The sequence below is a fragment of the Pipistrellus hanaki genome, assembly GCF_964339955.1.
Source record: "Pipistrellus hanaki genome assembly, chromosome: 1".
In the NCBI taxonomy this organism is placed as follows: domain Eukaryota; kingdom Metazoa; phylum Chordata; class Mammalia; order Chiroptera; family Vespertilionidae; genus Pipistrellus; species Pipistrellus hanaki.
In genome coordinates this window covers 141,980,952-142,001,692 of record NC_140503.1, presented here as the reverse complement: position 1 = coordinate 142,001,692, position 20,741 = coordinate 141,980,952, and the positions used below count along the sequence as shown (strand labels likewise).

Sequence of the window (20,741 nt, the reverse complement as noted above, 5' to 3'; positions counted from 1 at the left end):
CCTGCAGAAGGACTGGGAGAATGACCCCCCACACACACACCTCGCCCCAGTCTTCTCCCCCTCCTCACTCTCCCCCCCACCCCCCCGCAAACCCCCGGCGATTTTGCTGCCAAGAGGAGTCAGCTTCAGACACTCAAGCCGTCCCTAATTACAGGGAGGAGAGAGAAAGCGCGGTGCCCTCAGAGCCCTCTCCGCCCCCTCTGTGTCCCCCCCCTCTCCATCCTCCCCAAGCCCCGGGTCTTCCCCTTTGTGTGGCCTGGACTCGCTCCCAGCGACGACTTTGGTGGGATCCCAAAAGGAAGGGGGTGGCGGGGACCCGCGGAAGAGGATGCTCCAGAGAAGCGAGAGGGAAGGACTAGAAAAAGACGGAGAAGGTGATGACAGAGACGGAACTGCGGCACCTCCGACTTTCCACTCCAGCCTCAGCAGCGCCCCGAAGCCGTGCGCCTCCGGCTTAACGGACGGACGGAGGGGAAAGGCAGGAGGAGGGAGGACGAGGGAAGCGGCGGTTTGTGTCCCAGGGGCTCTTCCGCCTCCCCTCGCCCCCTCCTAAGACAAACAAACCCAGCGCCCCGCCCGCCCGCCCGGGGAACGGAGGACTCGTGGGACCATACAAACGTCCTCCCCAAATCCGGCCGCCAGCGGACACCCGGCGGGTCCGCCCACGGAGCCGGGGTCCGCCGCCGCCGCCGCCCTGGGCGCCTCTACCCCCGCGCGGGTGCGGGCGCGGGCCGAGCGGGGCGTCGGCGTCCCGCTGGGGTGGGGCCCCAGGACCGCCTGTCCAGGGCCCGGGTCCTCCCACCGGGGGCCACGTCCCCCTCCACCGTGTGTAGGCTCGGCCAGCAGACAGACCTTCTGCTCACCGGGGGGCCAGGGCCCAAGTCCCCAGGCGGCCGAGAGAGAGAAGTCAGGCTGGGGGATCGCCGTCCAGAATGCGGGGGGCAGTGGGGGCGATGGGGGCGCACGGGCTCCATGGAGCGGTCTGGGCCCGTTAGAGTCCCGCCATGCGCCCTCCCTGCTCAGCTCCGCGACGGGGAGCCCCCGCGGGGCCCGAACCCCCGCACGGAGCAGAGGGCGTTCTGTCTGGAAGGGGGGGGGGTCCCCAAAGGGGGTGCTGTGGGAGCTGGAATACATTGGCGGGCCTCAGTGCCACTCGCCCGGTGAGCCGGGCTTGACAAGCTTTCTCCTCCTTTTTTCTGAAAACTTTTCTTAGGCGCCTTCCCCCGGCTTCGGACCGGCTTCGGGCAGGCGCGGCATCACCCCCCCCCACCCCCGTCCCCCCTCCAACCCCCCTTTGCGCCGCGGGGACCCCTCCGCCACCCCGGGGCCGGGGACGCGCAGGCGGCCGCGAGCCAGTTGCGCTTTATATCCGCGGAGGGCGGCGCCTGCGCAGGGCCCGGCGCGGCGGCGCGGCCTTTGAAGTCCCGGCGGCGGCCGCTTTCATCCTTTTTTTTTCTCCCTCGCAGGCCCCTTTGTGTGACTAAATTTGGCAGGAATATGGATCTGAGCCAGGCTTTCCACGTGTGCTCCCAGCTCCCAGCTGAGAAGGCCAAGGGTTCTCTTCCGGGTAAGGAGACAGGGAGAGAGATCAAAGAGTTTGGGGAGCTGGATCTGAAATGTGAATTGAAAATAAAAATCAAGCCTGGACACATTCCAGTTTCTAAAGCAAAACCAACCCTCTAGCAGAGGCCGTCTGGCTATGATGCCTTTCTTTCTCCCTCTGTTCCCGGTGGTGCTCGCTTGCTGCTCCCTTTCTCTCCCTCCCGCAATCATTCTGGAGCACATGGAAATAAAACAGGGAGGAGGACATGGGGAAACACTTAATTCCTCCAGGTTTTGTTTTGCAGTAATTTTATTAAGGAAAAATATCTTGTTCATAATTACCGTTATGTGAAGCCGGATTTCTTCAGCCATAAATATTGTCTCGTTTTGGTATGCTTCACACTCTCTTCTGCAGCCACATTTGGGAAGAGAATGTTGACACAACCCCGGGCGCACGTATTCATTGTGCATAACTCTGCTTTTTCTGACACAGTACACTGCACCCTGTATAGTTTCCTTCCGCACAAGTTCGATCCTGGAGAACCAAGGTTGATATTATTTTCTTCAACCCACTCACTGTCTTAAAGGTCTCTGATTTGAAATCCTTGTATTGGTAGATTTCAGAAATCTTCTCCTACAGCCAGAAAGTGATTAATCCGAAAGTTAGATGGTTACACTGTAAGGCCCCTCTTGAAATGCTTCTTGAGCAGCATTCTCTTGTCTTGGAAGTAAACAAGAGAATGTTCCTTTCTGCAGAAGGGGTACAACAATTGCCTACACGATAAGATTGTTTTAAGGATTCAGCGAGATAATGCATGTGAAAGTATGTACAAATGTAAGGTATTATTAGTGTGTGAAGCAAAGAGGATTATTGAGGAGGCCTGTCAGTTGTAAAACAGAAAACTTCTAAAACACTAGGAACCTTTTACCACAGGAGCAAGTGGGGATGGTGTCAAGCTCACACATTGGCTGCTGTGACAATCCTATGACAAAGGCACCAAAGTCACCGTAGCGTTTGTTACCCAGAGAGAGTGATGAGAGGAAGAATATTCCATGAAGAGAGGGAATGTGCCTTGCCTCTGTCTCATGTTTATGCTGGGCTTTTAATGAATTGACAAATAGATGACGAAAAATGGCACTGAACATAGAATATATTTTTGGGGAGGCATTTGACCCAGCTCACCATAACTGAAAGCAGCCTTAGTGGTGTGATGGCCTATGAAAGGGGTAATGTCTACATGGATCAAGTATTTGAAACAACAAAAACCATACAGATGCGCGGGGAGGGAGGATTGGGGTGGGGGGGTGAGCAGAAAGGTGTATATGAGGTGTTTCTTGGGATTGTAAATCCCACCAGAACGTAGGTTTCAGAACAGAATGTGATTCCATGTCACAGACTGAGGCATCTCAGGTTTACAAGGCAGTAAAGATTATGGCTAGGGCTGGATGTGAAGTGGCAGGGGTATCACATGTGTAGCACTTAGGGCATTTAACTCAGTATGTTTTGTGTGTGATCCTTTCTGACCTGAGGTAACCCCACCTTGCCATTGCCTTGGCTCCACCTCCCAGGATGAACTTTGCTGTGTGACCTGTGTACCAGATGCTGAAGCTGGAGTAGCAGCTGGTTCCCAGTGTTTTGTTCTCCTTCCACCAAGGCCAAAGCTGCTCCAGTACAGAAGCATCAGAGGTGCTCCATCTCTTTGGGCAGCAACACTCAGATTTTTCAATTCGTGCTGAAGGGACTCTATAGCTATTTGGGGGTGGGGGACACCTAAGAGACACCTTGTTAAATGCATCTTTTCCCCCCCTCCCCCCCCCCCCCCCCGCCCCAGATATCCCAGATTAGAGGTAAATGCTGATCAAGTGCACTGGTCCACTTCAGTCCTCCCTTTCACTCTTTACAGATGCAGCTGTTTTAAAATTTATTCTTGGTGGAAAGAGGAACGTGGACCAAGGCACTCAGAGTTCTGTCTTTTTTGAGGGAGTGGAGGCAGCTGTGTGGAGGCCCTGAAAATACCCAAGGAAAGCCTGGGCCCTCTCTTGAAGAAAATAAGCACCCAGAAGGGGGACGCATGGCTAAAGGGCTTCCTTAATTTTTTAAATATATTTTTATTGATTTCAGAGAGAGAGAGGAAAAGAGAGGGAGAGAGAGAGAGAGAAACATCAATGTGAGAGAGGGATCCTCCTGCACGAACCCACAGCTTGGGAATGTGCTCCCTTGGGGAATCAAACCAGTGACCTCTTGGTGCATGGGTGGATGGGTGCTCAACCACTGAACCACACTGGCCAGGCAAGGGTTTTCTTACTTTTTATAAGTCTGTTTCCTCAGCAGCTATGATAATGGAGGTGTTTCTTGAATGGCGGCAAATGCACCTCCTGAGATGGGCATCTTCTGCAGTCCTCTCAGGCTGCCTGGGCCATAAGAGCAGGGCCCTCAGCTCTGTCAGCTATGGGCCATCCCCTCATCCCTGGTCTGAGGGGAGAAGCCAAAGCAACAACCTTCTTGCCAGAAGGCAAGAGCAGTACCCACAGAGCCATATGGAGATTAGTGCAGAACAAGGTCATTCATCTTATTGTTTATCCAGTTACTCACAGCACAGATTTGTGGAAATTTCAGCTGCAATGGTTGCAGCAGGCTTTTGATGTGTGTAATCTGTACATTTTTAGCACTGGGAGAAACTGCCTGAATGATAGGAACTACATCCAATGCCCAGTCACAGTGAAATATGGAGTTGAACAATTTTCCAGTGAATTCCATCAAAGTAAATAAACCACCTGGAGGGTCGAGATTGAGCCTCCTCTTTTTTTTTTTTCCCCCCAATCATGACAAGACTTTTAGGGGTCCTTGTGATTGCTTTGTATTTGTTTCCATTTGAAACTATGTACCTACTTTAAACCTTAATTTATCTCTTAAGGGAGGGACTTGGCCTACATAACTTTTGACCTTGAGGATACTTTCTTTTTAAAAGTACTTCTGTCCATTAAAACAGACTTATTGAATGGAGTTATCTACTAATCTATACATTTATCCAAGACACAGATTCTAGTTCTTTCTTTAACTATCTTGCATGTACAACTAAGCTCAATCTCAGAATTAGCAATTATGAGAGTAATTCAGAAGATAGACAACCAATGCAAATAGTTTAGGCTACAGAACTGTTATCTGCTTCACTAAATAATTTTCTTTGGTAAAAATAAAGCTAATTTACCTGATCTGAATTTGACTTAAATGTACTGAAATCCTACTCTGCCAATTACAGATCTCAAGTCCACTTCCCTTAGGTTAAATTGGCAGAAAGCAAGGGACAGAGACAAATTGCTATCCTATGAAGTTAGACAGTGATTTTTTTTTTTTTTTAACTGCCAGCTTGAATAACTTTATGGACTCCCAAATACATTTTGAAGCTTAAATTATCCAGTTATTTGACCTTTGCTGTTCCAATTCTCTGGATAATTTTTAGATTATTTTCCTTTGTGTTGTAGGAACAGCAAATCTCCAGAGGCTGAGTCAGACAGACCTTGTAAAATCTCTCTTGCATTTCTGCAGCAGCCTCCTGACGGGTCTCCGGCTTCTGCTCTTGCTGGGTTCCATGCATGCCCACAACAGGCCATGTGTCATAGAGCAGCCAAAGTCATCCTTAAACATTTCCTAGTCGGGGTGGCTTTCAAGTTGCTATGGGAATATGCTTCTGGCTTCCTCTCCTTCTACTCCTTGTCTAGTGCTCTCCAGCACCAGGGGTTCTCTTGCTGTCCCTCGTGTAAAGCACACACACGCACACACACACACACACACACACACACACACACTCCTTAACTCCTTAGTCCTTTATTTGTTTTTGCCTCTGCCCAGAAGATCCCAGCCAGGGAGATAGTCTGCTCAGATGACAGTTCCTTCTCAGATCTTATTATCTAAAACATAGCCTACCCCCATCTCTCCCAATTCTGGGCACTCTGCCTTCATGTATGGGCTTCATCTTTCTTCATTGTCACTGCCTGATGTATTTTCTAAAATACATTTTTATTGATTTCAGAGAGGAAGGGGGAGAGAGAGAGAGAGAGAGAGAGAGAGAGAAATAGGACATAAGTCACACATGTACTTTTAAAATTAAAAAGCTATAAAGAAACAGGTTAAATACTCAGAGAGAGAAAGAGAGAGAGAGAGAGAGAGAGAGAGAGAGAGAGAGAGAGAGAGAGAGATCAATGATGAGAGAGGATCATTGATCGGCTGCCTCTTTCATGCCCCACAACGGGGGTTGAGCCCGCAACCAGGGCACATGCCCTGACCAGGAACTGAATCATGACCTCCTAGTTCATAGGTTGATGCTCAACCACTGAGCGACACTGGCCGAGCCTGACATATTTTTTTATACTTGTTTTTTGATTTATTACCTTTCTCTCCCACTATAACGTAAGTTCTACAAGAATAGGGAACTCTCTGCTGCCTACAACAGCCCTTGGTGCACAGAAAATAAATGAGATATGTGTTTAATAATGGATTAACATAGCCTTTGCCCCCTCAGTTTCCTCATCTGCAAAACTTCCCTTGTGGAAGATTACATATATCTGATATAAAATTACCTGGCACAACCCTAACTGGTTTAGCTTAGTGGATAGAGCATTGGCCTGCGGACTGAAGGGTCCCAGGTTTGATTCCGATCAAGGGCATGTACCTTGGTTGCGGGCACATCCCCAGTGGGGAGTGTGCAGGAGGCAGCTGATTGATGATTCTAACTCTCTATCCCTCTCCCGTCCTCTCTGTAAAAAGTTCAATAAGATATATTTTTTTAAAATTACCTGGCACATAGTATAAATACTGAATATAGGTAGTAACTATAATGGTGTAGATAACACTGCAATAGAAATAGGACATAAGTCACACATGTACTTTTAAAATTAAAAAGCTATAAAGAAACAGGTTAAATTAATTTTAATAATATAATTCTATTACCCCGGTATCCAAAATATTACCATTTCAACACCACATAATCACTATAAAAGCGTACTAATGAAATATTTTACATTCTATTTTTCATACTCAGTTTTTGAAGTTGGTGTATGGTTTATTGATAACACTCTCAGTTCACACTAGCCAAATTTCTGCCACTCAGCAGCATATGTGGCTGGAGTCTACTGTATTAGACAGTATAGCTGTAGTGGGTCCACTCTTCAATGACAAGTTTTTGTCTGATTCATCTTTGCAGGCCCCTTGTGACCATAGTGCTTTGAACAATGCTCTTAAAACAGTAGCTTATCAAAAACATGTCAAAGAGCATTATAACATGTTTTTATATACTATATTTCATGGCAAATATAAATTTACTTTCAAATTCATTGCAGGGTGAAATAAGTTTGTGTACTAGCTTGAGATTATAAGAATCGTCTTATATACGTTATGATAGTGCTTTGCACACTCTTGAACCCTGAATAGTTGTGGTTCAAGTATGTTGTTCAATTGTTTCTTTGAATGTTTCACTACATTCTTAATAATAGATTTACCATTGAACTTCAGGAAATATGCAACGTGAAGATTTCCTGTATCCTATTTTCTAAAATGACTTGCTCCTCCCCTGCAAAACCACTAACTTCTCTACAAGTCATCTAGGATCAAAGGTTTCTCAAGAAATATATAGCCTGGAGAGCTCCCACTCCCACCAGATTCATTCTCAGCTATCCTCCCTCCACAGCTCCCGGGCCATACATGGGCCAGATAGTAAATCTCTGTGCTGTGCCTGGAGTTTTCACACAAGGTATTAGCCTTAGATGTTGGCAAATGCTATATAGTTGCAAAAAATCATTCTGCCCATTTCAGAGATTTAAACCCTCATGCAATCAAAAGTCAGGTAGTTCCCTGGAAGAAATGGGTAAAGAGTCTCCTGCTGAGGGTCTACCCTCAAGACCTTGATATTGACATTGGACAGAAGTGCATGTACATGTCATTGCTTGCCCTGACTTTGAACATGACCTATAGATTCTTTCATCAAAAGTACAGAGAGTTAAGGAGTAAGTTTATGCAACCAGTAAAGTGAAAGGTGTTTGAAAGAAAACATGTATGTTAACAATGATTCCTGAAATTATTTTGCCAGCAAGAAGATCACTAAGAACATATGCAAAAGACTCTCAAGGAGATATTTATGGAAGTGTGGTTTATAACTTAGAAATGTTTAGCTGTTTGAACTAGGGGATTTATTAAATAAAAACATTAAACAGCTTATGAAAATGATGGCATACCATTATTTTTATTCACTTGAAAAGATAGTGATATATTGTCAAGTGCTAAAAGACTGTAAAGGAACAAGTACCAAAATCCCTTTCTACGTGTTAATTTTTAGCCTGTAAGCTCTGCAGATACAAAGGCGTTACCCGTGGATCACAGGGTATCTGGTGCCTAGATCAGTTCCTGCCACCGAGTGGACACTCAGTCAGCATCCACTGAATGTTTCTAGAAGGAGTGACTAAAATACTGATGGTCATTTTCTCTGAATAGTGGAGTGTCTGAATAGTGGGTCATTTTCACTTCTCTGTGCTTTTAAAAACATGTATATGCAATGAACCTATATTATTAAAGAAGATTTTAAAATGTTAAAATGTAATATAAAAAAGGATTTAAAAAATAAAAGAGCCAATCCTAGGTTATTTTGATAACAATAAGGAAAGAAAGAGGAAGAAAGGATTAAGTCAGCAAAGATGAGAAGAGGATGAGGCAGCACTGGCAATGCTGGGGCCATTGCGTTGTAGCAGACACAAGTGTCAAGGCCAGTTCCAGGGTGTGTAGAAGGTAACGCAAAGGTGCTCTGACCAGTCTGTGGCCAGGGGTAAAATGTAAACACAGTGAAGTATACAGGTCTTTAGTGTACAATTCAATGAGTTTTCATAAATACGTACACCCGTTAAACCACCTCTTCACTCACGATACAGAACATTTCGATCACCCCAGAGATTCCCGCGTGGGATGAACTTAACCTTGAAGCAACTTTTCAAAGCAACATTTTTTGATGAACTGTCACGTTGTTAGATTGCTCTTTTCTTGCTCACTGCTTTGGAAATATCCCTTACACTCTCTGTGATTTATTGTCTCCCTCTAAAAACTTGTCAGGTGAAAATAGGCTTTCCCCAAAAATGTGCTAATCATGTATTTCCAGTTCCAGTTCCATGGAACTGGAACTCATGGTATGGGATTGACTGTTGAAATGCTGAAGGGAAACACCCACTAAGTAAATTCAGCGAATTTGTTGTATCACACATTGTTTCCCAATGTAATAGATGAAACAATGCTTGTGGTCCCCACAGACACAACAGTCAGAGGAGGTTTGGGTGCTCCTGACGTGGGTGCTTGGGGAGAAGACGGGCAGGTCAGTTGAGAAGGAAGTGATGGGGTGATTTCCAGAGGCACCTGCATCCCGGAGACCTGGGAACGTGGGGATCTTTGGTGGGAGTACGGACACAGGAGAGCAGCACGGAGGGTTTATGCATGTCCCCAGCACAGGCCTCCTGAGCTTAGTGCTCCTCTGGCCTCTGTCTGATCCTGTCCACTGTGTACATGCAGTTGAGCACAACTCACAGGAGGGTCTTTGGGCTGTGGCACGAAATTGTACTCATTGTTAAAAAAAAAAAGAAAAAAGAAAAAGGAGGGGTGTATTTCCTGGATTTCTCTTATGGGAAGTGGTAAAAAAAAAAAAAATACAGACAGGATGTAGTCTGATGCTTTTCCCCCTTATTGTGAAATAGTTGACATTCTTGTCTTCCCTCTCAGTCAGCCTCCTCCCCTCTCCCCCATGTGAAAATAAACCTGGGCTTCCAGGAAGAGGAAGAAAATTTAATCAGCTTACCTATGGGTTCAAATGCTCATCCATGCCAGAACAATCTGACCAATAAGCAGTCTGAATTGTCTAACTGTCTGTGGAATGGACTGCAGTGTGGTTCAGGTCGGATGATTTCCTAGCCAAGTGTCAGAACCTCTTGGACGACCATCCTGGTAGTCCAAAAGGACATGGCATGCTGCGAGGGGAATAAAAACAGTAATGTGGAAACAGCATTCAGGATTCGCTCCCAGCACGGACTGCAGCACGCGGCAGAGCCAGTCTTGCTCCTCAATGCCTTTCATCTGTCTCCTTTCTTCATGGGCCCTGCAGCGTGCAGGGTGTGAAATCACCTGGTAAACGGTTCCCACTGGTGAGTGATGAGAATTTCATAGTCTGACCCCTGGAAATGAAGAGAATTAAGAGCGATGGATGACTTGGTGTGCAAGGTGGAGAATCGGTCTCCAGAAAGAATCACCTGCATAGGAAACACCTTTGTGCAATCGCTTCGTAGGTAAGAAATGATAAGTGAGCTGAAAATTAAGATAATAACGAAGATCCATTTCTGTGAGAAAGACAGTTCGACAAAGAGCAGTAATAAAAGTTAAGTTACAATCTGTGCAAAAGGAGCAAGGGAGGGCGTTTACGTAATAGCTAGATATTTCCTTTTGTCTCATTGGCTTGTAAGCCAACGTGGGTATTTACTTGTTTGCTTGCTTCCCATGCAGAAGCTAATGCTCTATGATTAATTATAGTCACTAGAACAGCAATAGCAACAGCAAAACTGATGATTAAGTGACAATCATTATCTCTATTTTTTGATTCCTAAAAGTGAAAGAAAAAAAAAAGATTGGAAATCAAATGGACATTGTCCATCAGTTACTGTATTTCACTTTACTGTGGTTGATTTAAAAAAAAAAAACAACAACAACAAAAACCTATTCTGTTTCATGTAATGCTTCCAGTAAATGACATTTTCTGCTTCTCAGGTTTGAATACAGCACTGTTATCTCAGCGTTCCCAGCACCTTGGAAGAAACATTTCATGGAAGTAACTCTATTACAGCTGCACCGTCTCTTTCTGCTCCTTTGTTGTTGAAAGAAAAAAAAGAAGACGAAAAAAGAAAAATAAATAAAATAATAATTATATTTCCAGCCTAAGACCATGATCCTTTGAATGAAACCGCCCTCGCTTCTCGTTAATCAGTGGGTGAGTGATCTCCTATTTCCTCCCACTTTCTTCTTGTGGGAGATGAAAGAGGAATTCACACTCAAAAAAGATGATACTGCAGACATTACAACTAATTTATAGCGTCAAAAACTCCGGATTGTGTTCTGATCAACATGACACAAGATTTCATTTAAAAGGAAAGCAGGGGCAATTTTCCTCTTTATTTCGGGAACCCGGTTTCCATTGTGCGTGTGCTACCAGCCCCCTGTGATGACCGATGAATGTGACTTTGCGTTCACCCATTGTGTTGCTACTGGATAAAGGGACCTAACTCCATCCTCAGGTTGGAGATAATTTAGAAGCATTGCTGGCTCCTCTTTTTCTCATCTTCCAGATCATGGGTGCTTCACCAGAAGGAAGAAGGAGAGGAAGAGAGAAACATAATTATTGACTTAGATACTACAAGTCACTTACCACAGTGACTACATATGCAGAATATCCATCATATATGCTACAGGCATGATAGTCTGTAGCCCAGCGTTTTTCAACCGCTGTTCCTGGTGTGCCGTAGGTGCAGACAAGACAAGAATTTTATAATTTTTCACTATTTTGTTTACTTAATATTTCATAATAAAGTAATTATAAAATACTTTCTTGGTGTTTATTTGATTCCTATTCAAGAGAATTACTTTATATATAGTCAATATAGGCACAGAGTTAAATTTTTTAACATTTTCTAATGGTGGTGTGCCTCGTGATTTTTTTCATGAAACAAGTGTGCCTTTGCCCAAAAAAGGTTGAAAAACACTGCTGTAGCCAATATTTTTGTTCATGAAAAAAAGTAAATCTGAAAATGAAACCAATTGTTTTGGACAAAACACCCTACTGTGGAAGAGAAGGCAGTTTTGTTAACCTGAATTAATCTATTTAATCTAATGTTAAATTATACTTCATTTTGTTAGGGGTGAAAATGGACTTTTTTAAGGTTCCAAACAGTGCTAAAACCACTGGCACAAAGAGGGCAGCAGGTGTAAGTATACACCTGTTCACCCATTCTCTCTTGAACATACTCCAGACCTGGTTTTGGTCCCAGCTCTCCACTGCTAAACCTGATGATCAATTCTTCTTTTCCTCATCATTAGCATTTGACATAGTTGATCACTTTTTCCCCCTTAAATGTATTTTTATTTCAGAGACAAAGGGGGAGGGAGAGAGAGATAGAAATTTCAGTGATGATAGAGAATTATTAATTAACTAGAGGCCCGGTGCATGAAATTTGTGCACTTTGGGGGAGGAGGGATGTCCTCTCAGCCAGGCCTGCGCCCTCACAGTCCAAGAGCCCTCATGGGATGTCCAACTGACGGCTTAGGCCCGCTCCCCATGAGACTAACATCAGTCAGACATCCTTTAGTGCTGCTGTGGAGGCAGGAGAGGCTTATGCCACCGCCGCTGTGCTTGCCAGTTGTGAGCCCGGCTCAGGGCTTTTGGCTGAGTGGCACTCCCCCTACGGGAGCACACTGACCACTAGGGGACAGCTCCTGCATTGAGCGTCTGCCCCCTGATTGTCAGTACAGTGCGTGTCACAGCAACCTGTAGTTCCACAGTTCAGTCGATTTGCATATTAGCCTTTTATTATATAGGATTACCTCCTGCACACCCCACACTGGGAATCTAGCCTGCAACCCAGTTATGTTCCCTGACCAGGAATTGAACTGTGACCCCCTGGTTCATAGGTCAAAGGTCAACTACTGAGCCTCACTGGGCTAGATCACACTTGATCACTCTTTCTTCACTGTCTCACTAGTTTCTGGGATGCCCTCAACTACTGGTTCTTTGCTGGTCTCTTGGGCCATTCTCAGTCTCCTTGGCTTGTTATCTATCTTCTCCCTCACCTGTAGTTGGCAGAGTGCTCCTGTTGCCCAGCCTCTAAGCCAACCTTCTACCTATTCACTCCCCTGATGACCTCATCCAGCCTCATGCTTTTAGATGCAATGTAGATGCTAGCAACTCTCAGAGTTACATCTTTGGTCTAGACTTAGCCACTGACTTACAGACTTCCATGTCCAACTGCCTGCAGACATCTCCATTTGAATGTTTAGTAAGTATCTGAAGTTTGACATGTTCAAAATCTAACCGATTTTTCCCCAAATCTTATCTTCCACAGTCTCCTTTCTCTCAGGAAGTGACAGGTCTACTCTGCTGCTCAGGCAAACACCTTGGAGCCTTTACTCTTCTCTTTCTCTTACTCCCCATACTCTTCTCTTTCTCTTCCTCCCCATATCTTATCAGGCTACAAGTCTTTTGCCTGCTAATGATACCTCACAGCCCCGGACCAATCTGCTATCTGCTGTCATCTTTCATCTGGATTTCGACAGCAGCCTCCTAACGGATCTGTTTCTGCCCTTGCCACACCTGCCTGTTGCCTGCACGGCCATCAGAGCAATCCTGTACATCGCAGTCAGTCCAGGTCTTTTCTCTGCTCAGAACTCTCCAGACGTTCACTATTTCAATAGTTTGTAGGACCCTACGTAATCAACTCTCTCCCCTTACTTTTCTCCTACTGGTCTCATCTCCTCCTGCTTTTCCTTCCCCTTGTTTACTCTGCACCAACCTCAGCAGGATTCTCACTGTTTCTCAAATCACAGGCATGTCCTTGCCCCAGGATCTTTGCACAGGCTATTTCCTTTCTTTGTAGTAGTAATCTTTCTCCAAATCTTCACCTAGTGTTCTCCCTCGCCTCTTTTGGGTCTTTCCAAATGTACCTTGTCAGTAAAATCTTTTCTGATCACCCTAAAGTTATAACCCCTTTCCAGCCACTGGGACTCCCTATCCCCCTTTCCTGCCTTATTTGTAGCCCTTGATGGCACCTGCCATCCTTGATATATGATTTATTTTTTCATTGACCGTCTTTCCCACTAGGATGTAGTTCATTGGAGGGAAGAGTTTTTTTGTGTGTTTCCTTCATTGCTATGTCTCCAGGTACCTAGAACAGTTCTTGGTATGTAGAAAGAGTTCAATACATGTTTGCTAAATGAAATAATATATTAAAAAATATGTACATACAGTTTGGTAGTATATTTATTCTTTTTTTTTTTTTTTTTTTTTTTTTTTTTTTTTTTTTTGTGCCTTTATCCCTTGTTACAGTTGTGAGCTTGATATTGGTAAACAAATGATTTGAAATGGGTCAGGGATGCTAATACCTGAAGGAATTTGATGGTCCTTTTATAAGGATAAAATTCCTTTTAAAAATGAACACTCATTCTCATTTGTCTATGTTGTCAATATAGATTTTCATTCTAATGAGTTGCTTTCATCCAGAAGAATCTCTTTGACAACTCTGTTGGGCAGATAGCTCTGATGAGGCTGTTTCTAATTGGTAGGGAGGACAGTTAAATTGAAATGTAAACGTATTGTAAAGGGCCTGTTTCTCAGGGTCTGGATAATGTCCAGACACCTAGGACAACATTTTCTCCAGGCCCTTCAGGACAGTGGCTGGGCTGGGCTCGGTCCCCCCAGAGCTGCTTCAGGCCTCAGGGGAAGCCTCAGCCTGGTGGTATGAGAGAGGATTCTGAGTGAGTTATGGGTCCAGCATAAGTTCCTTTGACGTAAAGAATGGGAAAGCTATTTCCTTTTGTATTATCTTTCAATCTCGGTTTAGTATCTGGCAGCCTCTGCTGGCCCCAATCCATACCGCTCACCTTTATCAAGTCAGTAGACTCAGCCAGACTTCCAACTACAGACCTTTTTGCCTGAGGTCTTCTCTTGCCCCTGGGGCCTGCTTTGCTGCCCACGAGGCACCCCAGGAATGCTGGGCAATTGATGTCCCCCAGAATGAATCAGCGTTGGACTGCAGTTGGAGTATAAATACCAGCTCTCTTAACCTGGGTGGGGGCGGATTCCTAGGTGTGTTTTGCACTGGCTCCCACGGTTTCCCCAGTGGGACTAAGATGGCCTGATAACATCATTTCTTGACTTCCTTCCCTTTTCTATCTCACCTCCCAACTCCCTTATTTGTGTTTCACATTTCCTTCACCTTTCAAGTAAAGCACATGCAACTGAATTCTTGTCAAAGGGTTTGTTTCTGAAGAAATCAAGCTAAAGCAGTACAGGAAGGCTTTTTATTGCTTGTAGTGCTGACTGAGTATCTGTTTTACTGGAGAGCTCAGGACTCAGCCTGGGTTGTTAAGAGCTTCTTGCTAGAACTACTAAGTAGTTTTGTTTTTATTATACTTACTTTTCAATGACCTTCTATTTATTTTGATAATGATTTTCTATTTACTATTGTGATATAAACGGATCCATTTATGTTTAAAAGTGAGTTGGTGTAAATAAGATTTTTATTAAATAACTAGAGGCCCAGTGCATAAAATTCATGCATGGGTAGGGTCCCTCGGCCTGGCGTGCGATCAGGGATGATCTATGGGGCAGGGCCCTTGCTTGCACCCACCTTGGTGTCGCCCCTCATCAACCCCGCCTCCCACCTCTGTCGGTCCTGCTCTCATTGGGGCCCATCAGGGCTGGCAGCACCTCCACTGCCGTCTGCTGCCAGTGCCCCATTGCCAATTCCCCCCATGTTTTGTGCCAACCGGTGGTGGTCAATGCACATCTAACTCCCAGTCAGTCGAACTCCCAGTCAGGAGACAATTTGCATATTAGCCTTTTGTTATATAGGATAAGTAGGATAGGACTGGTGGTAAAGGGATTTGACAAAAATCATGGACTTAAATGCCTGAAGTTTGTGGAATATCCAGCTATGGTTCCTCAGCTGGCTTGGCCAGGTCTCTGGGGGAACCAAAGGGTTTCCCATCATGCTCTGTGTGGCACCTTTCAAAACAGCAAGTGAGGAGTAACAGCAATATTATTTTATGCCATGTTCCCCTAAAAGTTGGTATCTTCCCTTATGAATGTAAATGCTTGAGCTTATTGAATAAATTTGCTTCATCTGTATAATTTTTAAATGTTTCCTTTTGGAATATTGTACCTTCTTTTTCCTCCCTTACCTCTCATCTCTTCTCAGAAGAGAAGGCAATAAAATATCAATCGCCCATAATCTCAACAGAAATAATTACTGTTGACATTATGTTATACTTCCTTCATATTTTTTCTAATGATCTACATCAATGATGCGCCAAACGCATTCCAGTAAAGTTCCTTGATGAGCAATGCTCATTTTCACTTGCATCAACTTACTTGTTCCCTCTAGTATTCAATACTGCTGATCCTTCTTAAAGTTCATTCCTGCCTACTGATTGCCACACTGGACTCCCCCTCCTGGGCTGCTCCTTTGCCATCTCCTTATAAATATCTCCTGTCTCTGCTCCTTTCTTAAGTCTAGGACTTCCTCTGGATCTCCCTGAGCGATCTTACCATGACATGAAATCTACTCCATGTCTACATTTAAAAAAAAAAATCTTCACCTGAGGATATGTTTTTATTGAAGAGGGAGAAGGAGAGGGAGAGGGAGAGAGAGAGGGAGAGGGAGAGAGATGAATGAGTTGTGCCCCAACTGGGGATAAATCCTGCAACCTAGGTATGTGCCCTGGCTGGGAATCAAATCCACAACCTTTTGATGTGCAGGACGATGCTCCAACCAACTGAACCACCCAGCCATGGCCACATCTACTTCTTTAAGCTGGATTTCACTCTTCAGCCCCAGACACCTAGGACAATATTTTCTGCATGTATCCTGGCCACATCCAGTTCATCATGTTCAAAATTATACTGACAATATTTCCCCACAAACCTGTGTTTCTTCTGTATTCCAATCTTACTAATTTTAGCCCAAATCAAGGAGTCATCCTTGATTCATACTTTCTGTTATCCTCCTGCCCCTACCATTGCACTGCCCTCCCACCCCACTGCCCCCACTACACTGCCCCTCCCCACTGCATTGCCTCCATGAGGTTTTCTCTGAATGAACTGCATCCATCACCTGCCTTCAGTCTCTCCCCTCCACCCCTTGACCTTATGCCCAAAGTGAGTTTTTAAAAATACAAAATCTGTTCATGACACTTGCTTGCTTCAAACACTCTTCAAAGTCCAGAAGGATAAGCACTAAATTATTTCCTCTAGGGAATGAGGCAGAACCATTTGCTTTTTATGCTAAAACTTTTCTATTACTTTTTTTTTAAACAATGAGCATAAATTAATTTTCCAATTAAAATGAATAGAGATAAAGATTTTCAAGAGGAAATACAATTCAATGAACACCCCCTGTGTCTACAAGCAGGAGGCTAGAAACTCCTTATATTCTACCGCTGATTCTCCCTCGGGCTTCCTTCTGCACTGCAGTCATATGCCACGTGGTCCAGGCTCCCGGAATTCTGAACGATGTGCAGGTTTTCAGGCCTTTGCTCGTGCTGCTCCCTCCATCTACAATGCCATTCTGACCTTCACCTCTTGTCCTGTACTTAAACATCCCCCACGGCATACGTCTGGTCACCTCTTCTATGAAGGACTTTCCCACTCCAGGATGGTCACACATGCTTTGTTCACTACCCTGGAGCCTATGGAGAAGTCCACTCCAGTGCCTGGAGGGGTTGCTCACTTATTTGCCTCTCCTCCTATGACCACACGTCTCTTGACAGGATGGCCTGTGCCTCTCAACAAGCCCTCCAAAATAACCAGCCAGGACCTGTCATCAATGAACCTCTACCCTGGTTCTGTGTGCCCCACTCTCCTTCAGTAAACAGCCTGCAAAGCAGAGTATCTTTAAAAAAAAAAAAAAAAAAAAATATATATATATATATATATATATATATATATATATATATATATTCATTTATTTAATTGATTTTCCAAAGAGAGGAAGGAAGAGGAATAGAGAGCTAGAAACATCGATGAGAGAGAAACATCAACCAGCTGCCTCCTATACACCCCCTACTGGGGATGTGCCAGCAACCAAGGTACATGCCCTTGACCGGAATCGAACCTGTGACCTTTCAGTCCGCAGGCTGACGCTCTATCCACTGAGCCAAACCGGTTTCGGCAAAGCAGAGTATCTTGATTTCACAGAAGGAACGCTGAGGCTCAGAGCTAGGATAAGGGTCATCCGGGAGATTGATGGCACAATCATTCTACTGGAGGGCACTTAGTGTAGGGACCATGTCTTGTAGTATCTCACTCACAACAATGGGCACAATGATGGCTCAATAGTCCATCAATATATATGTGTCACTGCCCAACCTGGTTTGGCTCAGTGGATAGAGCACTGGCCTGAGGACTGAAGTGACTAAGGTTTAATTCCAGTAAAGGGCACATGCCCAGGTTTTGGGCTCAATCCCCAGTAAGGGGTGTGCAGGAGGCAACCGATCAATAATTCTCTCTCATCATTGATCTTTGTTTTTCTCCCCTCTCCCTTTAATCTGAAAAAAATAAAAATATATTGAAACTAGAAACTAGAAGCCCAGTGCATGAAATTTGTGCACTGGGGCAGGGAGTGCCCCTCACTCAGCTTGCACCCTCTTCAATCTTGGACCCCTGTGGGATCAGGCCTAAACTGGCAGTCAGACATCCCTGTCACAATCCGGGACTGCTGGCTCCTAACTGCTAGCCTGCCCGCCTGCCTGATTGCCCCTAACTGCTTCTGCCTGTCAGCCTAATCACCCCCTAACCGCTCCCCTGCCAGCCTGATTAACACCTAACTGTACCCCTGCCACCCTGGTCCCCCTCAACTGCCCTCCCCTGCCAGCATGGTAACTCCTAACTTCCCTCCCCTGCAAGCCTGTTCCCCCACAACTGACCTCCCCAGCTGACCTGGTTGTCCCCAAATGCTCTTCCCTGCTGGCTTGATCTCACCCCCAACTGCTCTCCCCTGTCAGCTGATCTTGTTCCCAACTGCCCTCCTCTGCTGGCCAATTTGGTTCTGATTGGTTGGTTTCTATGCCAGTCAGCATCAAAAGCTCCGCCTCCTAGGCAGCCATTAGCTCCTCACACTCCACCCAGACTTGGTTCTGATTGGTCAGTTAGCATCAAAAGCTCCACCTCCTAGGCAGCCATTGGCTCCTTACACTTCACCCAGATTTGGTTCTGATTGGTTGGTTTCTATGTCAATCAGTGTCTCTGGGACTATCAATGGGGCCTGATCAGAAAGGTGGGGCTGATCAGCAGCCCCCATAGAGGCCTGGAGAGAAATAGAGGCCTGGCTGCTGGAGAGAAAGAGAGAGGCAAGTGCTGATCAACAGCTGCCACGGAGGCTACGGATCAGACCCTGCTTCAGGCCTCTCTCTGGGCCTGATTTGCAGCCCTCTCAGCAGTCAGGGCTGGGTCACCATTGCAGGACTGACTTCCAGTTGGTCGAGCTTCCCGGTTGTGATGGACCCAGGGTTTTTATATATTAGGATAAATAAATAAATAAATAAATAAATAAATAAATAAATAAATGTCATTGAATAATTTAGGAGGATAGTAGTTCATTTCACCAACGAGTATTTACCAGGTTTATGAATTAGCCTCATCCTTTCTCCTTGTGCTCTCTAAAAGAGTGCCCAAAGCAGTTTGCAGGGGGCAGGCAGTGAGTATCAGCCCTTGGGGAATCTACCCTGGAGTGGAGTATTGGTAGTCATTTTAAAGTTGTTTGTCAAGTTCATTACCACTTTATCACGAGACAATGCACACACATGGACAAAGGCTCTGGGGGTGGAGACTCCATCTCAGGGAAACACAGAGCTGTCCCTCCTGCTGGGCTAAAGAAAGGGGGCCCACAGAAAAGTTTGAATGTCCTGGCAATCCCACAGCTCTGGATGGAAGCCATGGGCTGCCCAGCACGCTGGTCTGGGAGTCGTGCACATGTGCACTCGTGCCTCTGTGTGTGCACACATGTGTGCCTCTGTGTGTGCACACATGTGTGCCTGGGTGTGGACACAAGGTGAAGCACAGGGGGTGGACGGTAGTGAGGCTCTGAGCAAGTCGGACTGGCAAGGATGGGGATGCCCACTTAACCTGGTTCGAAGCTGGGTGTGTGGCAGAACCTCTTCTCAGGGGGCTCTCACTGCTCCTGCAAACATTCAAACTTCCTGGAGGTGAAGTAGGAACGTGGCAGGGAAAATAGAGCCTCTAGCTTCATCTTGTAGGGGGTATAGGTGGGAGATACAATAGCAGTTTTGTGAGGCCAAGGAAAGAATACAATAAAGCTCAATATTGTACGCTTAAGATAGTTTGAAAGGTAGAGGAGACTTAATTCCTCCTTAGAGGAGTTCACACTTTAGTAGTAGGAGGCAAACATACAACACAGACAAACATGTGGTTTGCACAATCTGTCCACGGCAGCCGGCAGCCGTGGGCATTTACCTCATTCCGTAATCACAGCATCCAGCGAAGTGGACACACCCTCTGGTCTCACCCAGGCCAACTGACCTCAGCTGCTGGCCGTGCTGCTAGGTAAGTGACTGCACCTGGGTTCAAACCGGGTCGGAAGCCAGAGTGTGCTCCACTCCGGCGCACCATGGGCCAAAGGGGTAAGTGAAACGATTTGCAAAGTGCGGTATGCGAATGTGCGGCGATCATTCCGTTATTGTCTACGCGGTAACCCTGCCCAGACTTGGAGAAAAGGGAAAGCGAACGTGGCCAGGTCGCTGCTGGGAGGCGGAGCGCTTAGGCTGAGCAGACAGCGTCACTTGGCCTTACTTGGCGTTTGGGCCACACAGCACTTTGATCTAAACTTTTTAGTAGATAACAAATGAATATTTATTGTTTTTTTTTTTTTTTTTTATGAGCACTGTTTTGCATAAAACAAATTTGGGGGAAAGGGAAGGAATAAATATTTGGGACAGCAAACATTTAAATGCCAGTCGTTAATTTACTTTCTTACCTTGATTTACAATGGTAACATTTGGGTGGAAAGTTGAAAAAAAAAAAAAAAAAAAAAAAGGGACACTTTTGTTCTTGTTTTATTTAGAATTTCTGAAGTCTAAAGGAATGTTTTTATTGCAATACATAAAGTAATGGAAGAAACAACAACCAAGGATTTAAATGCCATTAAAGGCGCTTAACCCCAGGGTGTTAAAAGGAAATTCTAGCATATTTTAAAAAATCTTTTTCTATTTTTTCCTTCTTAAAAACCTTCCAACTTCAAACGTGTTCTTACACGGAAAAGAGGGAAATTGTCAGAGAAGGGAAACAGCAAAAAGAGCCTGAGCGTTGTGCGCGTGGACCCAGGTCCCCACAGAGTGAGAAGGAAGGGCTAACGGGCCGCGGGTGGGTTCGGGCAGAGGAGACAGTAGGTGTCCCACAGGC

At 45.4% G+C, this 20,741-nt stretch overlaps 1 long non-coding RNA gene across 1 annotated transcript; it reads left to right on the top strand.

Moving 5' to 3' along the window:
* The first annotated feature begins 305 nt into the window (after positions 1-305).
* Positions 306-10,906, top strand: LOC311617044. Its single transcript, XR_014794039.1, has 3 exons — positions 306-374; positions 1,467-1,567; positions 10,328-10,906. It is a non-coding gene; the product is annotated as an uncharacterized lncRNA (long non-coding RNA).
* Positions 10,907-20,741: the final 9,835 nt, after the last annotated feature.